At 39.3% G+C, this 12,136-nt stretch overlaps 1 long non-coding RNA gene across 1 annotated transcript in view; it reads right to left on the bottom strand.

The window, feature by feature from the left end:
- LOC128779893 (uncharacterized) overlaps nt 1-12,136 on the bottom strand; it is a 253,756-nt gene that overhangs the window by 16,449 nt on the left and 225,171 nt on the right. The gene's annotated exons all lie outside the window — the stretch shown is intronic.

Below are 12,136 nucleotides of genomic sequence, written 5' to 3'. Positions count from 1 at the left end.
CTATCAACAGAACATTTGACAAGATATACCAAATTCCAACGAGATCATTCAAGGACTTCCCTTCTCTCAAACCATCCTGCCTCTTCACTGAGAAGAGCAAGGCAGCATTTGACTCCCTACTTGGGATACGAAGGACAATCCAAAAGGCCAGTAGCTGTGGGTTTTGTATTTCTTCTGCGCTGCATAATGTCAGTGTGTGATGGTGACTTCCCCTTAAACAAATTTCATTAAAACAGATTGTTAATAAAAAAAAAGTCTGAAAAAAGGACATAATTTTTTGACAACTCACTTGCAGTTTCGAGGTGCGCTTTAAATGGTGAGATCACAGTCAGGAATTTAGCTGAAGTGTAGTAATTGGGTTCCAAGTTTTATGATTGACACATTTCATTGAAAATAGCACTCTGAGGTTTTTTCCAAATTAAAGATGAAATCTAAATAAAATCTTAAATAACCCATGTGGAAATACTTTATTGTAGTTAATAACCAAGCAGAAATAGGCTTATTTTGTCTGTAGTCGTTCCAACAGGTTATATCCATTGCTGCTTCCATTGGAAAAGGCACCACACTTGGCTTATGCAAAAATGATAGCATTCCTAACTATTAATAGCAAATCAGAGAGACATTTATGGACATTCATACATCATTTATAAATGAGCCTTATGAATAAAGTGTTACAATGATTTCCATTAGCATACGTTCCACAATTATGGCCTGCATAAGAGATACATTTTTCTTTCTTGAATGCACATATAAAAAGCTGTCATTTACTTTGTGAAATTTTATCCATAATGCTTCAATATTTTTCTGTGCTGCGAAATGATTATAAACCTGAATCTCTAGGCAGGGATGTATCCTGTGGGTATGCGGAGGTCCATGGAGCCTTTACAGAATGTACCTCTTCTGGTCCCAGAGCACGTGGCCATGCTGACCCTGGCCATTGTGCATTTCAGAAATGAGCTCAGGATTCCAAGGCTGGCTCCGACGAACTGTTAGGATGTTAGAGCTCCCGATGAAGACCTTGGTCTTTTTTTTCCTTTTCCCCCGGCATTTCTCAACCGAGGATTTCTGGAACTAGCTTCTCCTTTTGTAGGAATGTCCAACTTTGGAGTGAGGTACTCCAACTTTCAAAGGAAGAGCAAACCAAAAGAGAAATAACTGTGAGTTTTATATCCCCCTCACTATGCCAGGAAATGTCAGTGTATGATAGTGGCAGCTTTCCCTTAAACAAACTGATTAAAGGAGATCATCATTCGTTTAAAAAAAACCTGGGAGAAGACGTCTTTTTGTAACGACTCACTTGTGGTTTTGAAGTGTGCTTTGAATAGTAAGATCACAGTAAGCAATTTAACTGAAGTGGGTTTCAAGTGTTAAGACTGATACATTTCATGGAAAATCGCACCCTGAGTTTTTTTTTTTTCTGAATTAAAGATGAAATCTAATAAATACTTAAACCTTAAATACTTAAAGACTCCAACGTTGGAGTGAGGCAGTATCTTCCTGTGATGACCTGGTGAGAGACATGTCTGTCTGTGATGGGAAGGCAACACAAGGAAATGATCATTACAGAGCTTCTCTTAGCAACAGCCACCCACGCTCATTATCTCGCTGATTCCTCATAAGCACCTTATGCCAATGTACATTTTGATGATGTACCTATGAGGAACGTCTTGTTAAACCTGTTGTCTCGCTGAGAAGACCAGAGATAAAAAAAAAAGACATACATTTCTCAAGACCACGCAGAATGTGACAGAAAGGGTTTGACCCAAACCTATGCTTGTCCCGCAATCTATGTCTCCCGACCCCACGATTCCACCTGAGATCAAGGCACCGGGTCTCTTGAGCTCCCCCCATTAACTCTCTGAAGACCTAGAGCTGCTTTGAACAGAGGCGTCTCTTACATCCTCCATGATCATTCATTTAGTCTCGCAGTGCCAGGAGACTGCCTGGGCTCTGAGCTGGGAAGCCTGACCCAGGGACAAAGCCAGTAAGGAAGTTAGAGCGAAGCATGCCCTCCAGCTGTTGAGTATTTACTGCTATCCTGTATCATAGTTCTGTGTCTGGGTAGCAAGGCCCTTTAAAGTGAGCGGGATGTTCTAGCTGTGACAGGGGTCGTTATCGTTAGCTACTGCCGTGGCCCCATTTCTCGGTTTGCTAAAATTCTTGAGGGGAAGGCCGTAAACCAGCCATGGTGCCCCTTCCCCATTTCTCTCAGTGGTAGTTCTATACCCCTGCCCTCCTCTCCCCATAGTGACTGGAAGCATTTGGGCAACAAAAAAGTATCTCCCCTACAAAAGACAATAAACACAGTTGGAGAATTCTCTGCTTAGGGCTGCATATAAAACTGAGGAATAAGGGTTTTTACAAGTGGAAGGTGAACGTGTGCTCCACCCTCAATATTTATATGAAAGAAAGATATTCATGGTGGTTAAGGTCTAGTCAGACCTGAGCTTCAGTCTTCTTGACTCTGCCACTTACTAGATGTGCAACTCCAGGCAAATATTTTACCTCTTTGTGCTGAGTTTCTCCTCTGCAAAATGGGAATAATAATGATACCTGCCTTATAAGGTGCTTGTGAAGAGTAAATGAGATGATCTCTTGTTCAAAGGAAATTCCCATACATGGTAGGTATTACAATTACTATCCATTGTTATTATTGTCCTTTAGTCCAATGAAGTTCATACAGCTAGTGTGTAGCCTTTCGGGCACTGGCGCTGGCACCCAGGCTTCCTACACAGACCAATTCTATCTTCTCTCTTTTGCAACCCAAGACAGATCCATAATTTTGATAGCAACATTGCCACCAACTTTTAATGTCAACCTATAAAATGCTTTCAGCTGATCAAAGAGAACAGGCTAACAGCATTATATCACTAATTTTGGTTTTATTAAATAACTCTAGTTGTTGCTTTAGAATGAACAGCTTGCCACTTTACTATTAGCTATATCAGCATTCAATCTACTCCAGCAAATGTCTATGGCTACATATGTTACCAACCATTAACTAAAAAAAAGAGGCAGTTTTTTTTTTCATTCTATTCATTTTCATGAAACACATCAGGTTGATCCATCAAATAATTCTCTGAGAGTTTGTCACTCCAAAATTGTGCTTTCTGCTTTGAGAACGAGAACAAGACAGATAATGACCTGTTCCGATGAAAGCAATTGGAGCACCAGTGCTGATGTAAGTTGCAGTAGGGAAGCTTTGCTGATATTTACAGAATAGATTCCAGCTTTACAAATTATTTATCTTTACTTTTTTTTCATTATTAGCCTTAATCCTTAAAATTTCCTTGAAGGAAATTGTATTTTTTAATGAGAGTATTTTCTTCCCCATGAAATTTATTGATGAATAAAATAAGATTGTGAACAAAGAATTACTGTTTTTCCCCATAAAATATAATGGTAATGTACTTCTTTAATGTCTTCAGAAAACCTTTCACACTAATGAATCCTAAATCCAAAATACCTCTTTGCAAAAAAAACTGGAATAAGAATGAAATTTTAAGGTTAACTGTATTTATATGCATGAGCGATTATTGTATAAGGATATTAATAATAAATCACAGAGATTTATAAATAAGTTATCCATGGTAAACTAAACCAAGACTTCTAATTTCCTCTTTTATTTTGCATACATTGAGCTGTTATTTAACTATAAGCTATTTAGCAATTAACTACAGATGTTTTTACAATTTTATGGCTCTCCTCTGAAGATAGGTGAAACCAAATCTATTGTAGAAATATTAACTGTATAACCTTTATTTTACAATGAACAATTCTTTTGGGATTGCTTCGTTGTTTTACAAAGTTAGGAATATTTATGACAAGCAGACATATAATTACATTCAACTTCTTGAATTGAGCAGTGTGAAAGCCCTTATTTTTAAAAGATCAAGGTAAACTGCATGTAAATCATACCAGACCTTCAAGTAGTTTTCAAAAATCATCAGACCTGAAAAAGACCATCTACTAAACATAATTGAAATTGAACTGCCCGGGTTAACCTGAGCCTCCCTTCTCCTCCGTTGTTCTGATCTCAGTATCCCTAAGAGAATGCAAAAGCCCCCCTGCTTCTAGCATGTCCTGTTAAATCAGGATTTTATGAAAACGTCCAAAGAAAGAGATGGAAAATATAAAGTACTATAATAATTTAAGTCTAACAACTTGGTACTTATTAGGTCTCTTCTGACCACATTAGTCGTATTGTACAAAAGGGCCAATATTTATTGTTATACTTGGATTCCTTTATTAGAGAGAGGGTTGCCAATTTGGTAGTCAGTTGAGTGTGTCAAAGATTTGGATGGGGGCCAGCGTTAAAGCAGGCACGTGAAATATGTTTTTACCGCAGGTGAAAGGAGGCTAGACAAACTTGCATTGTTTCTGTCATCTCTATGATAATTAATTTCAACCATATCATCTGAATTAAAAACTGACATTTATTCCCTGGACTAATTTCTTGGAACCTTTCCAATTTTCCTACCCTATTTTGAAGAAAGCTTGGCTAAAATATGAACAAATCATTAACAGCTGAAGCATACGTGATGTACCTAGTCATATAAAAGATGACACCTTAAAACACGCTTTTTAAACAATGTTTAGTAGAAAATAAAATGTATATTGGAATGGACCATAACTCTCCGTGGCACAGCTGGAGGGCCATGTGATGAAAAGTAAAAAAAGTGAACTATTAGCAGACCCTGTGGGCCGGACGTATGGATGCCCGTTTCTCCCATAAACCTGCATCTGCTTGTTTGCTGATAGCTGTGATCGACTGTTGGGGCGCATTATCCCCTGCTGATCCCCCTCCCTCACTTCTGGGGATATCAACAGCAGGAATCCTCAGTCAGGGCTCAATTGATTATCCTCAAAATTTGCTCCTGCTATTGACCATAATGGGGGGGAAGGGAATTGTGCCTCTGAATTATTCAGAATGAAAATATACGCAGAAGAAATCGATCAGGCACATCTGATATTAAAGACAAATTAAAACAGGCAGGAGAAGGGGGCTCGAGGCAGCCACCACATTCAACAAGGAAGGCATTTTGGAGATAAAGGAAAAGTGTTTCTGCTTTTTGAAAATGATATTACAACTTTTAAAGCTTTTCAAGATTAATGGAGGCATTAGGCCTTCTGGGCCAAATAGTTCCTTATAACTGTTGGAATTATACTCGAGATGCCAGCTCTGTAATTCCTTCCTCATATTCCCTCAGTCTTTTTAGCTTACCTGCAACATGCCATGTTGGAGGGGTAAAATTCTGGTAAAAAGTTCAGATCAAAACCAGGACACTACCATCTCCATTTAACCTCCTTATGCCAGCTGTGGGGGCTGGGCAGAAAAGGTGAAGGGATTAAGAAACACAAATTGAGTCTACGGCCATACCACCCTGAACGCGCCCGATCTCGTCTGATCTCGGAAGCTAAGCAGGGTCGGGCCTGGTTAGTACTTGGATGGGAGAAACACAAATTGGTAGTTACAGAATAGTCACAGAGATATAAATTACAGCATAGGGAAGATAGTCAATAATATGGTAATAGCTACGTAACAGGAGAACACTCTGTAAAGTATCTGATTGTCTAACCCTTTGCTGTACCTCTAAAACTAATACAGAATAATAATACTGAATGTAAACTATAAATGAAAAAAATTTTAAAGGACAAAATAAAATAAACCTTCAGCAAAAACGAACAAGCAAACAAACAAACAAAAACTCCCAAAACAGGACACTAGCAAATAACTAGGGCTTAGCCCTAAGAGAAATTACACAAGTGAAGGCAAATGGGCCGCCTCACTGTCACAGTTGGGGGGACCCATGTACTCTGTATCACAGACAGAAGGGGTCAGGCTCCCAGAGGCTGTTAGAAGCAGGTGTGGGGGAGGAATCTCTTGGGTAGAAATTTTGTCCAATTTAATCTGGATTTCTGAGAAGAGAAGAACCTAGTCAGTTATTTCTGTGGCATGAAGTAGACACCTTCCAATTATCTGGAAATTTGATTCCCTTGGCAAACTCCATGGAACTTCAAATCCCTTTCTCCCTTTTCCTTCATTAACAGGTGTGTTTAGTTCAAATTATCTAAAATAATTGTTCAGCTTCTCCACCTCGCTCTGTCTGTGAGGCTTTAGTCTTGGTTATTCTTCTGCTCTCTGCAGGAGACACATTTAGCCCGTTGCCCCGGAAACTTGAGACCTGTCCCCACCCCCAAGGGTGAGGGACCAGCTTGAAGAGCAAGGAGCTTTATTAGGTAGGCAGATAGAATCTCCCTTGACTCTTGGTTGAAATGTCACTCGATTAGGAGTTTTCCCCTGGACTACTGAGTGGAGAGAGGCAATTCTCTTGGAATTCTTCTCTTTTCCAACCCTACATCTGAGGTGAGGCCCCAATACTGGGGCCACATACCCTCCCTGTGAAGTTAGCTGAGGCCCAATATTACAGGGCCACTCTTGGTGGACTGAAGATGGGACTTCAATTTTTTCCCCAGCCCTCCTTTGGACTTTCTATATTTAAGTAATGTCACTGCTTTAAAATGTTGTAGAATCTATATTTTTAAAGTACAAGATTAAATGCATGTGTCTGTGATGTGTAATATGTTCAGATCCAACAGGGGACTAGGTGGCATAATCTGACTTCTGTTCATAGCAGTAGAGATAGTTCTGAAGGCAAGTTGAAGTCATTTTTTAGGTGTGTGAAGAGTTTGGTAATGCTTTACTGCGATACTAAAACTAGAGGTGGGCTGTGCCATTGCCTCAGGCACTCCCCTTGACTTGGCCTGTTGATTGGAGTTACTACTATTGGTAACAATGAGAAGACAGAAGAGCAGGAAGCCAACCAGTTCACCCCTGCACTCGCAGGCCCTGGGCTTTCTTTGGTATATGCATGTGAATCACATTCCAGCATCTCAGATGCTATCACCAGTTCCGCTTCCACTCTCTACCAGACTGTTTCATTCCTTTTTTTCTCTCTCTCTTCAAAATTCCAACTCTCCATCCTCACTCTCATCTGGGACCTTGCTCCACCCTCCCTTCAGTGAGGAATCTGCAGCAATGAGACCGCATTTGACGTCTACCTGAACACGGTAGCAGCATTCTGCCATTTGCCCTTTGTGAAACAGGCAAACTAGGTGGCATCCGCTTTTTAAGGACATTGCCTCAGTGATGCCCTTCTCTTTCCTGCATCATTAGTTTTTAAAAAATCTTTCTACCAGATGATTCCCACTGGCATACAGGCATGGTATAGTTTTCCTAGCTTAAAACAAACAACAAACAAACAAACAAACAAAACCAAAAACCTTATTGACACCATTTTCTCCTCTAGGTACCATCCATTTCTTTCTTACTTTTTCAGGAAAATTCCATGAAAGCGTTGCCTATACTACTGTCTCCAATTATTTCTTCCCATGTACTCTTTCCAACTTTTTACTCTGAAACATATATTTTAGATTTACAGGTAAGTTGCAAAAATAGTACAGATAGTCTCCATGTGCCTGCCACTTAGCTTCCCTTAATGTTAACACCTTATATAATCATAGCACAGTGATCGAAACCAGGAACTTCCACTAGCGCTTGATCTCACTGCAGTTGTGCTTTCTTTCTTGCCTTCAGATGAAGTTGCAATGACCTCCACATCCTTAAACCCAAAAGTCGATTCTCAGATCTTATCTTATGGAACTTGTCAACTGCATTTCATATGTTTGATGATTCTCTTCCTCAGCACACTTTCTTCCTTTGGATTCAAGGTCACTACCACCACACTCCCCTTCTTTTGCTGTATTCGCAGCCCTTGCCTTTTCTTCCCATTTTTTGCTAGTTTCTCTTTGACTTTTCGACCTCTTCACATTAGAGTGCCCCAGAGCTAAATCTTTGGAGATGGTTTCTCTTTCTCTACTGTTCACATGCGCTTGGTGACTAAACAACTCTCCTCGCTTTTAATACCATGTATTTGCTAGTGACTTACACGTTTTCTACCTCAGTGTGGACTTGCCCTCCAAACTTCAGACTCGTGTCCAATCGTCTATTTTTACCCTTCACTCGGATATTTGATGGGCTTATCAACATAACCTTTCCAGAATTGAATTTCTGCTCTTCCCTATCCCTGCAAATCATGTTTTACCCTCTATTCCCTGTGTCAGTAAATGGCAACTTTATCTTTCCAATCTTTCAAGACAAACATTTTGGAAAGAAACATTTCTTTCTTTCTCATATCCCACTTCCAATTTCCCAGACAATTCTATTGGCTATGCCTTCAAAATATTGCTAGAATCCAGTCATCTTAAAATACCTTCACTGCCAAGACCCTGTCTGAAAGCACCACGACCTCTTTCTTAGGTTATTTCAGTAGCTAACTCCCAGATCTTTCCTCTGTCTTTGCCCCTTGTCTCTTCTCTGCCTGTACTAACCTTATTAACATAGGAAACAGATCATGCAACTTTGTTGATCAGAGGGCTCTCTGTCTTTAATGGTACCAGACTTTAGCCAGAGTACAAACCAAAGTTCCATCAAAGGCTCTCCATGACCCAATGGTCCTCTCTGTTACCTTTCTGAGCTCATGTCTTAACATTGTCCACGTGGCTCCCTCTATTCCAGCCACACTGGCCTTCTTGCTACCCTTTGAACATTCCAGCATCCTCTTGCCTCAGGATCTTTACATTTGCTGTTTCTATTTTCCTGAAATCCATCATGAATGGCTTCACTCACATGGCACTTCTAAGGGAAGGCTGTTCTAATTGCCATGTTTAGAATCACCTTTCCTCCTTTCCAAGAGTCCTTGCCTCCTTCCTGTCTATTTTTCAAGTTGCACTTCTAATCGTCCTACATATTTAATTTTATTATTCTCTGTCTCTTTCTACTAGAATGCAATTTCCACAAAAGCAGCAATATTTTCTTGGTATTTACATCCCCAGTTCTTATATATTGCCTGCAACACAGTAGGTTCTCAAGAAATATATATTGAATGAGTGCATATTTCTCTTATATCTTTATGAGACAGGCCAGGCAAGTGTTATTGTCCTCATTTAATGGGGGAGGAGAAAGCATTTAGAGATTAAATAACTTGTCCAGAAAAAATGAGAAGTCTGAGATGAGAGACAAATTTTCCCAACTTCAAGTTCTTGGACATTTCACTACACATGATATTTAATTCAGGAGAGGCCATCTATCCAAAGATCTTGAAGAACTTTGGTAGTCAAGGGTCATAAGAACAGACACAGGACAGAGAAGTGAACTAGTCATTGGTGGTCAGCCAGTTAAATTATTTGGATCCAAACTTCTTTTCACAAGAGAAGAATTCCAAGTAAGCTTTCACTGCAGGGTGGCAAGAAGGAACATTAATCTGCCAGAGCAGCTGTTTGCTCTTATAAAATACATCAGTCTTCATAATAATGGAAAATCCAAGAGGCAGCTTTGCTGATTGAATTGAAAGTCAATGGGAATCAAGGAATTGTCCATGCTGAATTATTAAGTAACTATTTCTAAATTAAGCCTTTGGATGAGCAGCAAACTGGATTGTGGCTTGCTCAACTGTATGTTTTCCTCACTTCCCTATTAGGAAAGTTACGGTAGATGTATGCCAGCCAGCACATCAATCAAAGACCCCCAAACAGGTGTGTGAAATGACCATCCATCAAATTGGGTCTTTGGCCCCTCCACAGCAGAGTGCTTTGGAACTCGTTCAACGGATAATGCACAGGAAAAGGGAGAGGTTGTGCCGAGCTATTAGTCGAATTCAAAAGGGCATGGAAAACACAAATTGATGCTGGAACACATTCAGACGGCCTACTCAGCAGTTCGCTTATTCTGACTTAGACTCCCCGTCGGGGAAATGGAAGAAATAATTCAGTCATGTGTGGAAAATGCCTATTTTAAAAAATAAACCTTTTGTTTTAGAATACTTTTAGATCTATAGAAAAGTTGCAGAGATACTACAGAGTTCTCCTACATCCTAACTCAATTGTCCCCATTATGAACATCCTAGAGTAGTATGGTACATTTGTCACAGGCAACGAGCCACTATTGATATATTATTATTTACTAAAGTCTATATTTTATTTATATTTCCTTAGTTTTAACTTAATGTCCTGTTTCTGTTCCAGTATCCTATCCAGGAATACCATATTATACTTAATTACCATATCTTCTTAGGCTCCTCTTAGCTGAGAAAGTTTCTCAGATTTTTCTTTTTTCAATGACTGACAATTTTGAGGCACACTGGTCAGGTGTTTTGTAGAATGTCCTTCAATTATGATTTTTCTTGATTAAAGTGGGCTAACTGTTTTTGGGAGAAAGACCCTAAAGCACCATTCTAATCGTATGTCAGGGGTTTATACTATCATTATGACTTATTACTGTTGAGGCTAACCTTTATCACCTGAGGAATATTTATCAGATTTCTCAACTGTAAAGTTACTCTTCCCCCCACTCCCTTTTCATCCTGGACTCTTAGGAAGAAAGTCTTTATGTGCAACCTCCACTTAAGTATGGGAAGTTACACTCCACCTCCTTGAGGGTTGAGTATTGATGTGAAATTTGGGATTTTTCTATGAGGAAGATTTGTCTCTTCTCTCCCATTTATTTTTTAATTCAGTGCGCACTCAGAGATATTTACTGTACACTCTAGGTTATAATCCCATACTACATTATTTATTTTTTTGGCATTTCCCCACTTTCAATTAATGTCTTTACCATCTCTACAGTTTTACCTTTTCAATAGCATCATCTAATTGAAATCATACAGTATGTAGTCTGAAAGATGGCTTATTTCACTTTGAAATACATATTTAACCTTCATTCATGTCTTTATGTGGTTTGGTAGCACATTACTGTTTTTTAACTGTTGAATAGTATTCCATTATGTGGGTGTACCAAGATTTATTTACGCATTCATCTGTTTAAAGACATGTTGGTTGCTTGCAGTGTGGGGTGATTATGACAAAAGCTGATATGAACATTTGTGTGCAGGTTTTCACGTGGACATAAGTTTTTAAGTCAGGCCCTGGTGGGGTAGCTCAGTGGGTTAGAGCGTCACCCCGAAATGCCAAGGTTGTGGGGTTCCAATCCCGGTTAGGACACATACAAAAATCAACCAATGAATGCATAAATAAGTGGAACAACAAATAGTTTTTAAATCAGTTCAGTAAATACCTAGAAATATGATTGCTGACTCATATGTGAAGACTATGCTTAGCTTTGTACGAAATTCCCAGACCATTTTCCAAAGTGGCTGTACCGTTTCGCATTCCCATCAGCAATAAATGAGAATACCTGTTATGTGGCATCCTTACCAGCAATTGGTATTGTAAGGTTTTTTTTGATTTTAGCCCTTCTGAAAGGTGTAGTGATACCTCATTGTTGTTTTAATTTATATTCCCCTGATGGCAAATCATGTGGAGCATCTTTTCATGCTTACTAGGAAAGGCATATTTTTAAGGATCCCTAACCCCTTACCTGATGTGAACTGGCTTTTCTGTGCCTGGAGTTTATCGCTATTCAGTCTAAACTTCTACTCTAAACTTCTAGTTTAGACCGAATCAAGTTTTCTCCCATATAATTTCAAAATGGCTGAAAATATGTCTGCAATTATTATAAAATGAGTAATGAGGAGATGGCAATGTCCTTGCAGACAGTGACTCTATCTTTGCATAATATTTAAAATAAAGTTGATTCACATGCCACATAACATGCTGAGTTTAGTAAACATTGAGTTTAATAACACATATTAAAGTTGATTTTACCTGTTTCTTTTCATTCTTAAAAAATACGTGGCTACTAGAAAATTTAAAATTACACATGGGCTCACACTGTACTTCTAGTGCCAGTTCAACAGGCCAAGCTTCCTTCTGGCCTCAGCGCCTTTGTGCTTGCCCTTCTCTCTGCCTAGAGTGGTTTTCTTTCAGCCTGACTTCCTTGTGTCTCGTTATTTGGATCACGGTACAAGTTTCTCGTAACTGACTGCTAAACAGTCCCTTTCCATCTCCCCTCCATTGTATTTTCCAGTTTTATGGTCTTCGTAGCACTTAACACTCTTTTCTACATCATGTTTACTGCCCCCCAGACCCTTTCCATTCTGAGAAATGTGAGCTCCATGGAAGCTGAGCCCTTGACCATTCTGGTCCCTGTGGACTCCTTGGTGCCCACAGTAAATATTTG

The sequence above is a fragment of the Desmodus rotundus genome, chromosome 13 (genome assembly GCF_022682495.2).
Source record: "Desmodus rotundus isolate HL8 chromosome 13, HLdesRot8A.1, whole genome shotgun sequence".
In the NCBI taxonomy this organism is placed as follows: Eukaryota; Metazoa; Chordata; class Mammalia; order Chiroptera; family Phyllostomidae; genus Desmodus; species Desmodus rotundus.
This window is presented reverse-complemented; position numbering and strand designations above follow the sequence as displayed.